At 31.6% G+C, this 20,944-nt stretch overlaps 2 long non-coding RNA genes across 2 annotated transcripts; one reads left to right on the top strand and one right to left on the bottom strand.

The window, feature by feature from the left end:
- Positions 1-10,616: 10,616 nt before the first annotated feature.
- On the top strand, positions 10,617-11,320 carry LOC124532229. The gene is made up of 2 exons (XR_006966631.1): positions 10,617-10,757; positions 11,115-11,320. It is a non-coding gene; the product is annotated as an uncharacterized LOC124532229 (long non-coding RNA).
- A 3,141-nt stretch (positions 11,321-14,461) lies between these two features.
- LOC124532558 lies at positions 14,462-15,737 on the bottom strand. Its single transcript, XR_006966648.1, has 2 exons — positions 15,642-15,737; positions 14,462-14,742 (listed from the first exon to the last, which is right to left on the bottom strand). It is a non-coding gene; the product is annotated as an uncharacterized LOC124532558 (long non-coding RNA).
- Positions 15,738-20,944: the final 5,207 nt, after the last annotated feature.

Here is a 20,944-nt window from a genome sequence, read left to right as displayed (position 1 = left end):
TAGGCTGTAAATCTCATTCTTTTTTTTTCATTATATATTATATGTGATATAGAAGGTGGACTGAATTATTTTTTATTAATAATGTTTTCATTCTACGTTTTACATTTCTCTCTAGTTTTTCATATTAAACTAATTTCACGGCTAAGTTAGTCAGCTCGTACATAATAATATAAATATTATAAAAATGACTATTTTTAATAATGTACACCTACCAACAATAGAACTTACAAAATTTAGATAACATTAAAAACTTTTATAATGACGCACAATATTCAAATTTTTGTCATGGTAACTTTTTTATCAATTCAAATTTTTAAAAGTTAATCAAGTTCAAGCCATTCAATATTCATACATAACACACAACACAACGTTTACAATATTTCTTAAAACCTTTACCCAATCTCCAGTAGAGTCGTAAATCTATGAAATATTCATATAAATTATCAAAGTACACCATAATGCAGTCCCTTGCAGCGTCGAACCGCTTAAGACATTAATTTATAGTTCACCATTTTGTTCTTGAAAATTTATGTTAAACGACCAAAAAAAGTATACTCTCACATTGCTAGTAAATATATTTTGCGCGATGTGTTTTTTAAATGTTACTAATTATATCGATTCATATTTTCTTCAGTTCGTTACAGATTAAAAATTAAATTTGAAAATAGAATGATATATAAACAATGCTCCCACTAAAATAGTAAAAGCCACATTATTTCCTGACCTGATTCCTTTACGACGATAATTCGTCACGTTAATTCGTAAAGTTTTTTTGTCGCTTTCATCTTAAACGTCATAATTAGATACAAGGTCAGTTGTTGCTTTATCGTATCACATATATATTAATGTATAATATGTATATTAAATTTCTCTCAAGAACAAGGAAATAAAAAAAATCTCCTTAGTTACCTGTTCTAGCTCTATCCTAAACGACATGTGATTTTTTCTATCCAATATTAATTTTTTTATAAAAAAAAAATTAGAATTATTACTATTACTTGCGGAAAAATTATACAAGACGAAAAATCTATTAAAAAAAAGAATGTGATATTCCCACACAATTATAATTTTTTGAGTTTTTATTAAAATCAATATAATCTGCTTCAATCATGTCTTATAGTATACAAACACACACACATTGGAATATATCGCAAAGGATTACACGTTATTGTCGTTTATCTATGCTAATTCTTAACCGACTTTACAAAAGGAAGTTAACAAAGCTCCGTTATTTATGAATTTTTATGTTTAGAGAAGTATACTTCTCGTATGCTTCCTTTTAATTTTAAAGAAAAAATATAGTAACAATTTCAGTTAATTCGTGTTAAGATTTATGCGATATATTCGTGTTATAATTTACATTATAAGGTTACAATAATAATCTTTATAAAATTTTATTTTGAACTTTTAGCACAGATACAGCAGCCGCTATACAAAACATCTTAAAATAATCATCCATATAGAAATAAAGAGAGTTATATAAGAGCCCCGACTGTCGGATTTGAGCTGAACAATGGAAGCAATACAATGTACTCACCTAGAAGTCGGCGTAAAAAACTAAAGGAAGGGGCTTAGTTCCCCGCCGAGGTTACACGCGAAACCACTCTGTGCCACCCATTATCCTATAAAACCTTCTATAAAACGGTTCGCGTTATCGTTAATCGCTCTCTGAATTAGAAACAAAATAAATGGATACTACTACGTCTGATGCTTTTGATCAATGATATTCTAATAAACAGATATGTTATATCCATACTAAACAACAGAAAAGAATATGCCGCGCCGGGGACCGTTTATTTTAGTTTCTTTTACATATCGTTCAAATTAAAAAGGATAGCTTGATAAAAACAATTAGTAACAGGTATAACTAGATGTTTTAATTACGCAAAACGGATTACTACGTAATTATGATGTATTATTACTAAAGGCAAACGTCCCAATTAGGACGTTTTCTAGTCTTCACTTTTTGCGCGTTAATAACATATCTGTTTGGTTTTGGTGGAATGTATTCCATTTTCAAACTTATTATTTTTTTTAATTAAAGACCGCAAACATCGTTGTCAATGTCGTGATACACTAATATATTTTTATAATCTGTCCTTTACCTCAGATAAAATACTTTTTTAGTTATTGTTTTTCATAATAAATACATTGTTTTATCTTACCTTTATAGCATAGCAACTGCTGCTATTAAATATTTGTTTCGGATTGATGCCAAATCAAATAAAAAAAAATATATAAATTAGTATTATGGACTTAGCATTTATTATACTACTTTTTTTTCTCGAGAATTTAATTTTATATATCACATATATCTAATTAAATAAATACATATGTCTGAATCGAGATGGCGCAGTGGTTAGAACGCGTGCATCTTAACCAATGATTGCGGGTTCAAACCACATACATATGTGTATGCATTTTAGATATCAAGTTCTGTACATTATTTTATTTTAATTTTAAATATATTAATATTTCACTGTATGTATTATGTTTATATCTGTTATGTACACCCCTACCACTTAATATATCTGTTTATTTAAGGCCGCTTCTAGTGCATCTTTCTTAATCGTGAATAAAGAATTTATTTATTATTATTATTAATCTGATTAATTTATCAACTGCAAAATTTGCCAATTTGCAACAAATATTTAATAACAATAGTGGCCATGCTGTAACCGTAATAGCCCTGCGGATTATTCGCTGTAAGAAATATTAACCATACCCTATATTGCTAATTCACCTTGGGAACTGAGATGTTTTGCCTTTTATGCCTGTAGTTATATTCAGCTCACCCTTCAAACCGGAACATAGCAATATTATTGATATATTGACTCTTAAAAAAAATGGATCCCGCTGAGTTTCCTTCGCCGGTTCTTCTCAGGTCTGAGGTGTTATATTTCGAACCTGTGGTAGATTTTTTGACTATCAATAAGAAAGTGTAATCACTTCTATTTTGATAAAGATTTTTGACTTTGACTTTCTTATCATATAGTACGACAAAACTTAGATGTAGTATTGACATTTTCAATAAAACCGATTACTGCCAATTTATTCAACCAATAGCAATAGCTCCCTATCGCGACATTGACGCTATTCGACGCTATAGATTCTCGCGTCTGTTCAACCCAAGAAAGCATGTAATATTACAAGTTATTATGTTTGTGTAAAGATCATATTCACATAAGAAGTAAACATTGATAATTTGGGATAGCGTACTTAATTCGGAAGTGATCGGTTTTACGAATTTTGCCGATGCTACGTCCAAGTTGTGTCTTACTATACAATGTTAGCGTTTTAGTCAAACTGTAGTCTCTGTGTATTTTAATCTGACATAAGTCTCGATTTTATGTCCCACCCACGCGTACATCATTCATTTCCTAATGAACGCGAAAATAATGAATTTCGCTGTATTATACACGGGCTAATATTTAATGTTTATATCTGGTTTCCGGATGCAATAAAATTAACGTTTTTCTTTTATAGTGATTTAGAGTTTTATAAATTTACCTCACCTTGAATGTTTCGAACATATTTGTTATATTTGAAGTTTGATATTATGAGTAAATTTTTATTCGCGGGCGGTGAATATTGTATAATGCATTTAAAGTATATTATATACTTTTATGATGTTCAGAGTGAGAAATAATTGTTCATTATTTTATATCTTAATGTTTTCTACAGAAGATAAAAATTACTGTTATGGATTTTGGTTATATTTAGAGAGCAGTATTTTGGTCATATTTCTGGATACCTGGCTCTTTTCGATAATTTTGCCTTCAGCTTTATATACACTCAATAGAGACCTATAATATGAGATTAATTAATTATTTAGTTTTTGATATTAAAATAAATATTTATATTAAAAATGAAAAGTTAAAAAATGCATTAATGTTGGCCTCCTCTCCACCTCAAGCAAAGATTTGGAGCTTAATCCACTCCGACGCTCTACTGCGTGTTGGTGGGACACACGTAACAGAATTACATCCAACACATGCAGATATTCTCACGATATTTTCCTTCGACGCTGAGTACTCGATTTTCATCACTCAGATTTGAACTGGCAATGCTTCGAAATCAAATCAAAATCAAAATATACTTTATTCAAGTAGGTTTTTACAAGCACTTTTGAAACGTTATCAAACAACTTTCATTATATTAAATGAAGCTAAAACCGGTTCGGAAAGTAAATACTACCGAGAAGAACCGACAAGAAACTCAGTAGTATTTTTCAACGAACGAATAACAGTACTCGAATTAGGGACTAAAGCTATTCTAGAACAGTAACAGTGATATTTCCCAAACTTTAAACAGTTTTATTATATTTTAAATGGGAATTATGGTTAATACTTATTTTACATAATTCCTGAAACAAATTGTCACCTATCGCGTAAATGAGATCGCGTTAACACTATCACGTTGATACGAAATACATGAGCTACCAATTTGTTTGTGAAGCGATTTAACAAGCTGACTGCGGCCACAGAGTATATAAAAGCAGCTTTTACAATGATAATATTAATTTATAGAAACATCGACAAATATGTTAAAATAATATTTGAGCCAGTGTTGGATGTCAAATGGTCACAAGTAACTGACTAAAGGTAAGATGATCTGTAAAGGTACGATATTACACATTATATGCGCATACTGTAAAGCTTGTTTTTTTCTTGTAATTATATTATTTTTATATTTTTCATAGTTAATCCAGTAAGACAAAATTCACAGAAAGTTTGATAGTATAAAAACATATATGTTACACACCACTAAGTATCATCAAGTTGTAATATTGAAGATACACTAAAATTGAATAAAAAATGTAAATAGTTATCACCAATATTTTTTTTAAATCGTCAAGTGTAATAATAATGACTAAAATTGAACAATAAATATAAATAATTATCACTAATACATTTTTTAACTGTATCATAGAGCGTAACATCTAACTGATATATTTAAGCTGTGTCACAATTTCGATCAAACAGATTGTCAGTGGGCTCACTTCCATTCGGCGCTAATTACCGAGCTCATTGCGGGCAAACACACCGCTTTGTCAATACCGCCATGATGCACTCTGTTAATTGATACAGGACTTTACAACGATATCGAATAATATCGATTCTGAAATATCGAATAATTAGCACGTGCGTAAATGCGAAAATGATTCGTCAGGGAACTGTCAACGTATCGACTCTCTAACAGCGAATACATTCTAATTAATTATATCATATATGGCTGCATTCATTTCAAACGTATATCATGAAAATTTATGACAAATATAAAAGTAAATAATCCGCTGCTATTTATTTGAATTATTTGCAATTGCAGATGGCATTTTATTTACATTAAGCGGTCTTAAGTTACAATGGATGATCTCAAATTCAATTTAATAAACTTACAGAAGATATGTATAGGATAATAAAGTTAAATTAAAATGGCCGATTCAAACAATTTGCTAGAAAGAAAGTTCATGATAGTAAACTTATGTGCACAATGCTAATTTTAAAAGTAGTTAAATTTAAAACGAATATAATAAAAGAAAACGATTGTTTTATTGCTAAAGTGTTAAACCTTTATATATACAAAGGATGACCAAATAGTCAATGTCCGGATCCAATTTCCAAAGCCAAAAACTTGACCACAAAGCGGCCTATCGTTGAAGCCTTTGCTCATTTTAATAGCCTGCTTTTTCCATGCTCTGATTAAATCGAAGCCCGCAAATATACGCGGATGATCCGCGAATCCGCACGGCCGAGTGGTTCCGTACAAATAAACGCTTGATTTGATCACTGCCGCTTTGGAGGGCCATCGGAAAAGTGCAATGAATGCGGAGCCCGTTCGAAATGTGGATAGAGGTTAATGAAATGATAGTTTACTTTTAATACGGCTCGAATTTGAATTTGGAACTGTTTTATTTTTTTTTTTTAAATATTAGAATAGTGGCCTGATAATTATGACAGTATTTAGCCAAACACTGCTATAAAAGAAAAAAAAACAACAGCATTAAATATGAACGCTTCACGATGCATACAAAATATTTCACGCAGTGAAATTTAACATGGAATTAATAATTTCAACATTGGAATAATATTTCTGAATTATAATTTGCTATTTAATTTTACCCTTATGTTATTACATAACTAAATGCAAAATAATACTATTATTCTGCACACTTTGTAATCCTTATAAATATTATGTGTAGCAAAGTTTTCATTAATTTTATTTCTTATTAAAACGCTAATTTTAGAGCTGTGATTGGGTCACAGTGGTTGGACAATGAATTGTAATGAAAGATTGCGGGTCCTTCGAAGAGTCTAATTTTATGGTCGGCGCTGAATAATACTATAAAGTGCCTTTACCAATCCGAATTGTGGAAGGACCTTTTCCAAGAAGAGGAGATACTAGGCCAATGGCTATGGCTATGGCATATACTATGGCTTTTAATTTATCATGTCAATGATGATTGGAATCATTACACAGTTAGTGTGTAAGAATATTCAGTCTGATTAACATATTAACAAATAAAATAATAAAAATTGAACAAGTTAAATTGATACATACAAATTATTTATATTAACACATCGTGTAATATATGTAAAACACTCAATTAAATGAAAAAAAGTAAAATTGTTGGGCATTGCTTGTACTATCCTAATCCTGACACAGCTTGGCAGTAGCATTGTGAGTTGTAGCACATCGTATACGCAGAGGATGGGCACATTCTTCTGCAAGCCTCAATACAGTTTTCAGCCACAACACAAAACTCTGCGGAAAAATATTAGAATTAATTAAAGTTACAAAAAATAAAGAACGAAACATAAAAGTCAGTGGTAAGATAGTAAAGTAGAAGTAAACTTTAAGCCTAATTTTAAAAAGTACCATCTCAATCTTCTGGTTTAGTTGTTTGTCAATCGATTATGAATAAAGTGATCTGGCTTGGTTGGGACTTCAAATATAGTGGCGCCCACCGAGAGACGGTGAGGGTACCGCTGGCCTTTTAGTCGGTAAACCCGGTGGTCCTGGACGCACTCGGCATCCGGGGAGTACCAGCCCCCCCCCCCACTTTTCATCAGGTGGGGGAAGCGCGTAAAGCGTTTTTCCAGTGAAAAAAAAGATGGGTTGGTATCAACAATGTGGTGCTCCGGATTAAAGGATGAGTGAGCCCGAACTCCATCCAAGCGCAACGGATATAACATCTTAGTTCTAAAGTTCAGTAGCGCTTGACGATATGAGGTTTCACAATCAGATCCACTTAGATACTACTCTATCTGAGTCAATAAATAGCCTGTTCTCACCTGCAAGAATGCTGCCGCACAGCGATAAGACGGCGACCATAATTACATTCCATGTTGACAAATTAACCGTACACTTCATTACGCTAGCAATATCCATTCACAGAGTTTCTGATATTTATATTATTCAATAGTTTGTAATTACGAGTGATAGGAAAAATTGATTTTTACGCTCAAGGTGTGAAAATTAGCTTATTATTTTTTTGTCAAGTGTGAGTGAATGTTTTGAAGCCTTAATTAAAATTGAATAATTAATGTTATACCTACATCTATTTTTTTTTATCTGTACTTAAGAACAATGGAACTATAGATCTCTATCAAAGGAACTATATTTTTAGGCTGATCGACACTTGAAAATATTATTGAGATCTCAGAGGAGTCACAAGATACTTAATGATTTACCTGAGAATTCTCGAGAGACTCTTGAAAGTGAGATCTCCTAGGGATCAGTTCTTGCTCTAACCTTTCTTGATTGTATTATGTCCTAATGACAATTATATCATATATTTACAAGATATCTTGTAAATTTACCTGTTGGACCAAAGCCTAACTTTGAGGGAAAAATTTGGAGCATATTCCACGACGCTACTCCATTGCATGTTGATGGATAAACAAGTGACAGAAAATACACTATGCGCGTTTTTTCAGGTACCTGCTAAGGTTTTGCCTGATTTTAACAAATTGTCACTATCACTAATAGAGTACGTAGCAATGAAAAGGTCATGAAAATTCTCAAAGCTAAATCATGTCACTTGTCAATCAATCATTTATTCACAATAGTTTTCAAATACAGTTAAACTTCAAGCAAATTTTATACAATGAATTTGATCAGACAAAAATATCTGCATTTTTTTGCAAGTATTAGGAAAATTCTAAGGTGGACAATGTATTACCTGCTAAAGAAATATTCTAGCCAAGGGAATTGGGTTATTGGTTTAAAAACTAAACAAATATCTGAAAATATGCCAAAATATAATCTCTATTATTTAGTGTAAATAGTTCAGTATAGTATTTCAGGTGAAGGTATAAAAAATCGAATAATATTGCAATTTACTTTATTGTATAGATTTTCAAAATTACATAATTAATTATATATTTAAGAGCATGCAGTGATTTTCTTCAATGAAGTTCAAATTAAACACCCAAATTTGTATAATATAAAATAATATCATAAAATTATACAACCAAAAAAGTATGGAAGAAAACAGTTTTAATTAAACAGTAGACATATAAATCATCAATAACATCTTTGAGGTAATCGTTCTGGTGCTTGTCGGGATTTTATTTGACAGCAACATTGATTGTTGTAGCACATCGCATCTACATAGGCAGGACAAATGCTTAAACACGATGCCAGGCAATCGTACTTGGTGTAGCAATATCCAGCTAATAAATAAACAAAAGTGAATATTAATAAATACAATATAATAAAATATTTAACTAGGTGGTAGCACCGTGTGCAAGCCGGACTGGGTTCATAACGCCCATTCTTCACTACATATTCTACGAAACAATTGTTTTCTTAATACACATTTTAACTACGGCCTAATAAGGGACCATAGTTCCCTAAGTCGTTCGTAGATTGGTGGCTTAAGGAATGTTTAATATTTCTTACAATGCAGATGTCTATGTATATGACTGATGGTGGTTACAATGCGCATGAGAGTAAGTGGTTAGTTACTCTCAGATGACCTATTTGCCAATTTCCTAATCTATTGTAAAAACGAAAACAATGTGTATTTTTTGCTCCCAAGACAGAACATTAATTTGATAATGGATGGGTATTAAAAATATATAATAAGATTACAGATTAAAATACAATAACATTATATATATATGATCCACTGGCACGACGTACAGCCTAAATCGTAAGGACAAAAATTGCAAAGGAATTGAGTATTAGTATTAATATTTTTTCATGAATGTGTCCCGGAAACATGAAAAATCTCTTTTAATGGGATATCCTATCAGGTACACAGCTATTTCAATATGATATTATATGAACTCACCAGATGCAGTGTTGACACAAACCGAAAAAACGGCGGCCATGATTACGACCAAAGTTGACAGATTCAACGTTAGCTTCATTTCTGTAGCAGCCTTCAGGTAACTTGCCTCCACAGAAAGGAAAAACCTAGTATTTATAGTATTTCATTATTTCAAATTAACAACGAATTACAAAATATCATTTACACGCTTCGTGCATTAACACCCATTTAGAATTATTGATTTATTTGTTTTTTATGCAAAGCGCGAGTTTGGCATCTACTTTCATTTAAGAATAATCTATTCGAAATCATGAGTAATCAAGGTAAGTACTTAAAATTTAGTCGAGATGACCCAGTGGTTAGAACGCGCTCATCTTAACCGATGATTACGGGTTCAAACCCAAACAAACGCCGTTGATTGTTCATATGCTTAATTTGTGTTTATAATTCATGTAGTGCTCGGCGGTGAAGGGAAACATCGTGATGAAATTAGACATGTAGGTTTCCCTGCATGTCTAGTTTCATAAAATTCTGACACAAGTGTATTCTACCAACCGGCATTGGAACATTTGACAACATGAATATGTAAAGAACCTTCTCCTGAAAGGGAGAGGAGGCCTTAGTCCAACAGTGGGAAATTTACAGGCTGTTTTTATTATTTTATTTTTACATTCAGATCCTCATGAGCAACAATGAGATATTGAATGTCCTTAAATGCTTATAATTATTTTTTCTCTTTTCAGTCACAAAAATTATCATGATAAGTGCATTTAACGAATAAAATCTAAATACATATTTAATATGCTACAATTATAAATTTGATATTACTTCATAAGCCTTTTTGACTTTACCTCTGTGTCTATCCAGGTTGCCTGGAAGAGATAGATGATTTAACGATAAGGCCGCCTCTTGCATGTATCATAATGTGATATAGATACATATGTATGTGTTTATTGATGTGCAGTAAAAAGTATTTTCAATTGATTATTTTTTAAGGATACTACAAAATTACAAAAATCTATTAATAACAATTATTTGAAATAGCCTTTTTGACCGCATTTAATTATGAAGATATTGGATGTCTGCTTTATAGATATATAGAAATATACATGTGTGGACATTTTATTAAATATAATATTTAAAATTAAAACCATAAGATTTTTTATCGTTGTAACAAATTGAAGTAATAGTATAACAAGTAATTTTAATTATTTCTATATTAAAACAATAATTGAGTGATTGTTAAAATGATTAATATTATATTATTGTACTTTAATAATGCATTTAATTCAATCATGTAGTCGGCGTTTCATAGAATTAGTGAATTTTCCACGGTGGAAATAAAACATATATATTCGGAGATACGTACTGAGATATACAATTCTAGTACCACCTTTACTCAAAATGAAGTTCATACTGGCTGTACTTTTTGTTGTTATTGCAAGCTTCGCCGTGAGCGTCTGGGGTCAAAGTAACCGTAAGAAACAACTTTTTTTTTTGTTCACAAAAAATATTCTTTTCATTTTTAATTATCTTTTTCATTTTTTTTTTAAATAATTGTGATGGCCTTTGAAGATCGGAGAGGCTGGGGAATTGATTTTATGTAACACACCCGTTGCCATTCCAAATGGTATGTTCCGAACTGGTGGTAGATTCATTTAAGAGTTTGTTAAATGAAGATTTAAAAGTGCTTGTATAAATTTTGAATAAAGTATATCTTGATTTTAGTGCGTTGCTCATCTCAACTCTATTGTGAACGAACGACGACGAACGGGCCAGTATTATTCGCGTGACATATCAATATATTAATTTATCATCTTGTCTATTTTTACAGAATGCGATTTCAACGACGATTGCATAGCGCCTTGCAACAATGGCTGTATAGTGAAAACATCGCCGATGTGCTATATGAAGAGTTGTTACTGTGCTCTATCCTGAAGTTACAAAACCCAATCAAACATTCGGATCGATTATTTCCATAAATAACCACTATTAATGTCACATTCTATTAATTTTTGAATAAATTTAATTATGCAGTAATTTTGTTTTTAAATACTCCGTAGCATTAAGAGAAAACTCAATCCGCTTTATTTAACAATTAAGAAATTTTCATCTTTAAAAAAAGACATGAGGTGAAAGAAACAAGCGCAAATATTATGGCATAATATTATGGAGTTTTGAGCTTATGTTCTCCAAATTTCATTATATCGTATTTCGCCAGATAGTTTTTGAGCTATGAAGGGGTCAAAGTGGCTCCAACAACAGCAGCCTACAAATTATATAACTTTCCCATTGCTGGGTTAAGGCCTCCTTTCTCTTCACGTGACATATTCCACTACGCTGTTCCAATGCGGGTTGTTGGAATACAAATGTGGCAGAATTTCTATGAATCATATTCGAGTACGAGATTAATTATAAACACAAATTAAGCACATATATTCAGTGGTTGCCTGCCTGCCTGGGTTTTTAAACCGTGATAATCGGTTAAGATGCAAGCGTTCTAACCACTGGACCATCTCGGCTCCAAATGGATCGTGTAATATTACACACAGTGCTGCTCGCAAGTTCTGTTATCTGAACTTGGTTGAGACTCTACCGTGTCTAGATTTTCTCATTAAAAATACTATGAATGATTTCAATATATGAATATTCTGAAGAAACTGTCGTTTGGCGATGGACTAAGCTGTTTAAGCGTTATTTCGTATTTTTTTTTTCTAAATTTGTACAAAAGTGAATATCTAACGGTAACGTTAGATTTTTCATTTATGACATTAATTATTATTTTAATACATTGCGTCCATAGGTAACTAGTAAATGAATTTGTCTAAACAGTCTCCAAATTTTTAATATTCTTTTCGACAAAAATATCAGTGATCAGTTATTTCACTGTTCTTAATGATCAAACAAGAATAACCTATGCCTTTTATTTCTTATTTAACAATCATATTATAATTATAATTTCTCATGTTTTACTCCGTGGCCGGGGCCGTGTATTCGAAACTCGATTGTCATTAATTGCTCACAAAAATATAAGATTCGTTAATTAGTAATAGGCTCAGACAGAACTTTGTTGTTAAAAATTATATCATTTATCTTTGACATTACGTGTTCAGTTGTCATATAAAAGTAAAAAATAATATACATCTGTGTCAAACGTTTTAGGATCATGCAGGAGTACTTATGTCAAGAATGGATTCCATCTTATTCATACAGTAATAGAACAGAAAAGATCAAGTATAAATTACAAACAAATTTAGATGTGTGGTTAAACGAATAAGGTGTTAAAAGATCCAAGTACTAGTTTCCTCTTCTGTCTGGAATCGTACAATTCTTGTATCCATACGTTACGTTAACATATTTATTCCTTAATCAAATTCAATTTGTATTCCTCTTATAAGTGGTTAACCCAAGTATATGATTAAAAGTTATATCTACTGCTATCACTAATTTTACAATTTGGAAGTGCTTTTTCGGTGTGTGTGTATCGTTGTTTATGTGTGTGAGTATGCTGTTAATTCTAGGTATTACGTTTTGTGGTTGTTACCAAAACCAAAGATTTAAATCGTTAGATGCGCCCTCACCTTCAAAAACTGTGGAATATTTTTTAAAATGCGTGTGTTGACAAGTCGCTTACGCGCTCACACAGATGCATGCGAAATACGGTCAACAAATTCATCAAATTGTAAAATGTAAGAAATTAGGTTGTTTTAATTATTTGTTATAATTGCAAAAATAAATACACGTTATTAATAATAAATTTTAATTTTAACAAAAAAAAATATTGTATTATAAAAAATATTATTATTATTTTTTTTTGTTATTACATACACGTTATTACATAATATTTATTCTCCACGAAATAAAATCAATTTATTATACTTTTGCCTGTTTGTTCTCTGAACATGTTTATGAATATGATGAAGGCGTACATCAGCGTAGCATTTAATTACGAACTTAATTGTATTTTATGGATCCAAGTTGTTGTTTGTTCTAGGCAGGACAAACTCGACTAAATTTCGTAGGTAACCACGCCTCATCTCCCTGGTCTCGCTGTATTACCTTTATCCACTATTCTTTCCAACGTGTGTCTTGCGGAAATCTAAATAATAAAAACGTAATTTAAGAAAGGTATTTTCAATTATTTAAATTTTATTCCAGCACCAGATTAGATTTCTAAGAGCAAAAATATACTTTGACGGACTAATATTACAAAAATATTACAATGCAATTTAAAACATTTTTTTTAATATAATATTTAAAAAACATAATATGCCGACGCTACCACAGGATTGCCGCTGTTAATGGCCATTTATAGATGATCCCTTTCCAAACCACATTCGTAGTACTTCCGTGTATCTAGTTATATTAGTTAATAGAATGGTACTGAGACAATAGTTTCATCTCTGTTAATTACATAAATTATGCCATACTACTTTCTCTGTCGCACAATTTTTTTCATTTCGTGGTCTTTACAGACATCGGAATAAAATAAATTCAATATTAAAATAAATATAAATAGTTATGAGTGAAATGTTTCACCCTAGGCTTTATTAGTATTTCTTGAGTTGTGATTGCACTTTCGAAAGGCACATGACGGCATTTTGCGATTTTTTTTGGATTATAATTAGCGCATTAATTACAATGGATGACGTCTGACTGTCACTGCGTATAAATGAACACTGGTAGCGAATGAGTAAGCTCACTCATTTGAGGATTGACACATTTTATAGCGGTTATACTATGGCAGGGGCGCATCTAACGATTTAAATCTTTGGTTGTTACTGATTGTCATTTTTACATAAGTGTATATCTAATTAAAGAACATCTGAAATACCGTAGTTTGGCTGCCGTGCCATCACAATAATGGCGGAACGTTTATCTTCTATAATTTTCCTACCTGATAATAATATACTGAGTTTTTCTTGTATACTGTAACCCATTTTTTTTTCTTTTCAGCCTCTCTGTGACTTTTCCCGTTAAAATTGTTATTTGACAATCTACAGAGTTACACATAGATAATATAGAATAGTTATTTTTTGGTTATTATGCTCATTAGAGTTTCCATTTTATTTATGAATTTTATATAATATGTTATATTCTTAGGACAATTCACACTCACACAAATTTAGCTAGTAAGAACATTTTATTTTATAATTCTATTCAAATATAAAAATCTGTAGGTAATAAATAAGTTGTTATAATTAACCAAATAAGATATACGTTTCATTGACAATGTAACATTTCTATTTTTAATTTCACTCATTTTCAATCTTCCCAAGTTTTCCCGCATCTTGAATTCGGTTCCGAATTCATTCTCCGGTGGGGAGGATTATTGATGAGTGCTGGCGGTGGCGTCTTCTCACAGATACAATTATTTCTAATACATTCTCCTGTTGTTTCCGCGTGGTTTATCCACGTACAAAGTACAGTGCATTCCGCATTATCCTTGCAAAATATATAATCTGAAATGTTATTTGATTAAATGAGAAACTCGCGAAAAGAGTACAGGTCATATATAATTACACCACTAAAGATCCCTGTTTAATTTAAACAGATATATTATATATTGGTGGAATAGCTTTATGTTAACCCATCTGAGTGGGTACCACTCTTCAGATATTCTACCGTCAAACAGCAGTACTTGTATTGTTGTTGTGGTCGTGTTAAGTGAGCCAATGAGCCAGTGTAACTACAGGCACATGAGAAATAACTTTTTAATTCCACAGCCATTGTCTTTGGGCGATGGTGAACATATAACACATTTTTCTAAAAATGTTCTTATAAACTTACATCGTACAATGAAATGTTAATATAATTATGATTTGTAATGTTAGATTAGTTTTATAAAATATTCACATGACATGTGTACATTTATATTTGTACGAATTTCGAGAAAATCTAAATTAAAATAACACATAAATTTAATTACTGGCTAACACTTCCGTTCTCTGAATCGTGGATCTGGATTTAAAGAGCCACTAAAACGATCTAAATCATTCCAATTCAATCAATCAATCATAATATACTTTATTCAAATAGGCTTTTACAAGGACTTTTGAATTGTCATTTAACAAACTATTAAGTGAAGCTACCACCGGTTCAGAAAGTAGATTCTACCCCTAGTTGTTCTTTTTCATCTGATTAGAAAGACTCAGTTACACACAGACGAACAGTTTAATATATAAAAAGAAGTATTTATTTATGATATTGGTAGTTGTAAGAGCAAATGAGCTCATTTCCTTCATATCGGAACACAACAATACTAGCTACTGGTGTTTCGCGGTAGAATATGAGAATATCAGCTGTCAGTAGATAGATAACCTACCTAGACGAGGCACAAATAATAAGTAAACAGTCTTACCTTGAGCGTCATAGCCAGGATATGCGTCTAAGCCATTAGCACAGAGAAACACAAGTAAACAAATCGCAGCATACATCGTCGTTATCGTTAATTGCAACCAATTATTTTTAATTGTGAAAGCGGAGTATTTATACTAAGATTCGAAACACATTAATGTATGAATAGCTAATTGTGAAAAATGTATTATTTCCACAATTAGATACAGTGAATAGTAATTATTTATTTTAAATACAATTAGTATGAAAATAAATTACTCACTTTTGATATAGGCTAGTTGACGCCTGAGGCTTTGCTCGTGTTTTAAAGGTTTGGACAGGTGTTTGGCATAAGATGACCTTTCTAGAAGTTCAAGCTTCCTACTTAGTAAGTTACAATAATTTTGGTTGAGTGAAAGCAATAGAGAGACAAAGTTAGTTTCGCATTTATATTCATATAACAAAATTGAAGTGTCTGTTCATATTAAAGTAACCGCTTATTAATATTATGAGTATTGCTGGCAAAAGATAAAAAATTACGAAACAGTAAGTATAAAATTAATTTTATGATTTTGAACATGTGTTTATACGTGTCTTTGTATATGTAGATTACGTCTCAGAACTGCAAGCGTGTCAAATTGTATTAAAAATAAGTGTATTACATTTTAAAACCGATTGTGAAATAATCAGAGCATTATTACTATAATCAACGAATATTTTGTGTTACACATGCTGGCTTTATTACAGTTCAAAGTTCATATTTTATTATATTGAAGACCTCCGTGGTCGAGTGGTGTTTGCACCGGTTTTCATGGGTGCACCACCGAGGTCCCGGGCTCGATACCCGGCCGAGTCGATGTAGATTATCATTAGGTTTCTATGTTGTCTTGGGTCTCGATATTTGTGGTACCGTCGTTGCTTCTGATTTTCCATAACACAAGTGTTTTAGCTATTTACATTGTGATCAGAGTAATGTATGTGATGTTGTCTCATATTTATAGTTATATATTACATTTAATTATTAAAAAAGTTCCGCTTATAAAAATTAAACAACACTTAAGAATATGTTTTATAGAAATCAGCTATTTGTAGACTTAGTTTAATTAGGACGCATCATTATCTAAAATATCACACTTCTTTAAAATTAGATTTCTTTCAAGAAAGGTACAATTCTAATTCTACAGCTGCACTGCAAATTGACCATACAATTATATATCTATACTAACGACTCGCCCCGGCTCGCACTCGCACGGGTGCAATACTGATACTAAATATTTTACAGAATTTGTTTATTTACGACATCATATTTGAAACTCCTAAAACTATCAGTGTTTCTTTATTATATTATCCATGTATTATATACAAAAACGTTCCTCTTGAATCAATCTCAAACATCGAAAAACATCGCATCGAAATCCGTTGTGTAATTTTAATGATGTAAGCATACATAGGGACAGACAGCGGAAAGCGACTTTGTTTTATACTATGTAATGATGATAATGATGATGATTATATTATTCGTCACTATTCTTGAGCATGGATGTGGACGGATATAGAGGTAGAGGACGACTACGGAAACGATGGATTCTGTGAAAGAGGATATGGTTAGAAATAATGTTACTTGTGAGATGACGTCTGACAGAGAAGTATGGGAGGAGAAGACATGCTGCGCCGACCCCAAATAACATTGGGATAAGGGCAGGAGGATGATGATTCTATTGATATTGAATCTCCCGTCTTTAATTATGAATACGATTGTACTAAACCTGAGCTGCATATGTATATCATAGCTCATGTAAACCCACATAAGAACGTAACGATATCTACATGAAAACATACACAAATGATGACTTAATCTTAAATAACTTCAAGCGTAATCCGTAAGCTAACTTCATCGTTATAAGTGAAATTTAACAATGGCAAGTTTCGGAAGTATTTGATGTAGCGCGTGACAAGGGGGATGAGATCAACGCGATTTGGCCGCGAGACAAAACAAGCTTACTGGAACTTACCTTTTTCTTATACAGGGTGTTTACATATTTATTTATCAGTTGTATAAGGTAAGGTAATATGATAAAATTTAAACATAACTTATTAAAAGGTAGAGTATCATATTGACAATTATTGATGTAATTATAATTCATATTAAAAAAAATCGACTATTTTACGACAACAAATATAATGAGACATTACAAAAACACCTGATAATGAAATGAAGATATAGTATATTAAAATATTCATAGTTATAGCTGATGATGTCCGCTCGCTGGCCGCCGGATAAGCCAGCCAGCAACGCAGGATATTTTATAACACACAAATATGTGCAAAAACACAAGTACACTCTTTTGAAATATCCAAATTAGACTAAATACCTAAATGGCCGCCGATAATTAAGCACAGAGGAACCTTTGTGAGTGTACAGAATTTTTATAAATGTGATGATAATTGACCCGGAACGGTTGACGTTGATTTCCTATCTGACCAAATATTTGTATAGCTCAAGTGCTTCTTACACGATCTTGTATGAGTTGATGATAATAATTACTAAACAGATCACCATGTATATGAAACCTCTCACCTCTCCATTGTGTAAGCGTCAGGAAACTCGAACCACATAACTTTTTAACGACCTCTATATATATATATATATTTAAATTATTCTAAGTTTCCGTAATTATATTTATTAATCAATCATTTATCCCATATATATTATTTAACACATGAACAATTTAAAAAGCTAGTTATATCTTTTATTTTTTTTAATAAATTGGGGCAAACCAACAGACCACTGGTTAGTACCTAAGTACTCACCACAACTCTGTGGCCATTGTGGTTGTAAGATATATTAACCATACCATACAACACCAATGAGCCAACTAGGGATCTAGGATGTGATATATCTTGTGCCTGCAGTTGAACTTCTATACTGAGCCTCCAAACCACATTACAACAATTCTAAATATTAAGCATTTACTGACTGAAAAGCTCAAGTTTTAATGCTTGGTTGTGTTAGTCTGGGACTTGAATCGATGTTTTACTTGGTGGTAGGGCTTTGTACAAGCCCATCTGGGTAGGTACCATCAGTTATTCTACCGCCAAATAACAGTACTCAATATTGTTGTGTTCCGGTTTGAAGGGTGAGTGAGCCAGTGTAACTACAGGAACAAGGGACATAACATCTTAGTTCCCAAGGTTGGTGGCACATTGACGATGTTCGGAATAGTTAATATTTCTTACAGCGTCATTATCTATGGGTGATGTTGACCACTTACCATCAGATGGCCCAAATGCTCGTCCGCCAACCTATACCATAAAAAAATTCCTTTTAATTTGCAGCTTTATAAACTTATATAAATATACTATTTAAATAGACATTAATAACAAAAATATAATAAGCACTTCTACTTAAATATATCACGGAAAATACTTCATATAATACTCTATTTACATGGTTAAAAATAAGGGAGGTTCATTCGTCATTCCTTTATCAGCAAAACCGTACCTTCGAAATATGAGTGTTACCCGCCCTTCGACCTCTAAGACAACTATTTATCGAAAAAACTTGACATAAATCATCTTATTTTTTTATCTGGCAATCTTAAAGGTATATAACCAAGGTGTATTACAAGTGACGGCTTTATGGCGCTTCGCTATTATTAATGATATGGGGTGGTGATGGGATATAGGGCGTTGGTTTTGATAGATATTCCTTGAGTTTTTTTACCGTAGTTGTTTTCTTAAGGACCCATGTTATGAAGCGTTCGAAAAGTATACATATAAACTACAATTTTTTTAGACCAAAATTGTTTTGATTCAAAAAACACAATTGCTACAAATAATCTCCAAAAATTAGCGAATACTAATAGGTACTGTATTTTGTGTACAATCACGTACACAAAATACAGTACCTTCTGTGACTGACTTATTTATACTTTTAAGACATACATTGGCACACTTTTACGAATAATAAAAGTACAAAACGAATTGTCATCATCGACATACTTTATTTATTTTATGTCTAGCTGCCTTTTGTTCCTAATATTTTATTATAAAATTATTATTATTATATCATCCAGTACTTAAAAGTTATCTGAAAAAGATTTTTATATATGCCTGCATTCTATAACATAACTTTGTCCTGCTTTTGCTCGTTTTTGATTGTGTACAATAAATTAATAATATTGCATATTTTATATTATGAACTAAATAAAAACTTTAAATAAATTTAAAACTCAATATAAGAAGTATTACTATTAATTAATTGTCAAAATAAAAACTACCGACGTGTCTTACATATTTTACCACATAGGGGAATAACAGCGAGTATGTACTTTAGTCCAACAGATGTACATAAAGAAAACATAACATACGTAAATTAAAGTGATCTTATAAGAATTTCTTTTCATCAGTTTTAAGCAGTCTAATACTATTTTTTAAGTCAAGATCATAGAAGTCTTATTCTGATAGGAAACACACCAGCGTCCCCGTATTCCGGTACACCCTCACCTCATTACCTCGAGGCGCGAGATAAAACAAAGACCCCAGCTCATACACAATTCACAAAAGCCACTTGATGCCCGCAATTAAAATCTTAACATATACAGTTAATAAACACCACCTTTATAGTGACGGGACATTATATCGATATTATTTATTTTCGTTTTTAAAAGTAGAATTACTATTTCTTTTTATTTTTTTATTAATCAATTGTGCTTACATTTTGATATGGGCCAACCACACAACACGTCATATTTTACCGCCAAACAGCAATACTTAGTAGGTTACTCTACTACCACTCTACTGTACTGGTTCAAGAGTGACTGAGTCTAATTATTTACAGGCACAAGGGACATCATGTTTTAGTTCACAAGGTTGTCACATTTAAATGAATGAAAATTTAATTGAAAAAATAAAACTACTGATAATATGTTGAAAAGGAAATTTATGAGTGTAAGTTCTACGAAACAAAATATATACATTAGAAGGGAACTTTCGAAATATGAAAGTAGCAATAAATACATAGATTGCTATTGTTTTATTTAACATAAGAACGAAATAATAATATTTCTCAAACTTTTTTATAATTTTTTATCGATATAATACATTTTTAATGATGCGCGTCACTAAATCAAGTATCGTTAAGAGAGAGGTAGGACGTCTTTGAATTAAATTACACCTCGCTAACTCCAAACAATAATCTTTAGCATTTGCTTCATTGCCTCACCCCGTCCGCGTACTGTCGAATCTTAGTTGGAACTTGGTGTGGCGTAAGTGACACATGCTACTATATAATTAATTAATATTTAAAAACATTAAATGCTTAAATAT

This window comes from Vanessa cardui, chromosome 9 (genome assembly GCF_905220365.1).
Source record: "Vanessa cardui chromosome 9, ilVanCard2.1, whole genome shotgun sequence".
Lineage (NCBI taxonomy): Eukaryota > Metazoa > Arthropoda > Insecta > Lepidoptera > Nymphalidae > Vanessa > Vanessa cardui.
Note: the sequence above shows the minus strand (reverse complement) of the source record. Positions and strands in the feature narration are given on the sequence as shown.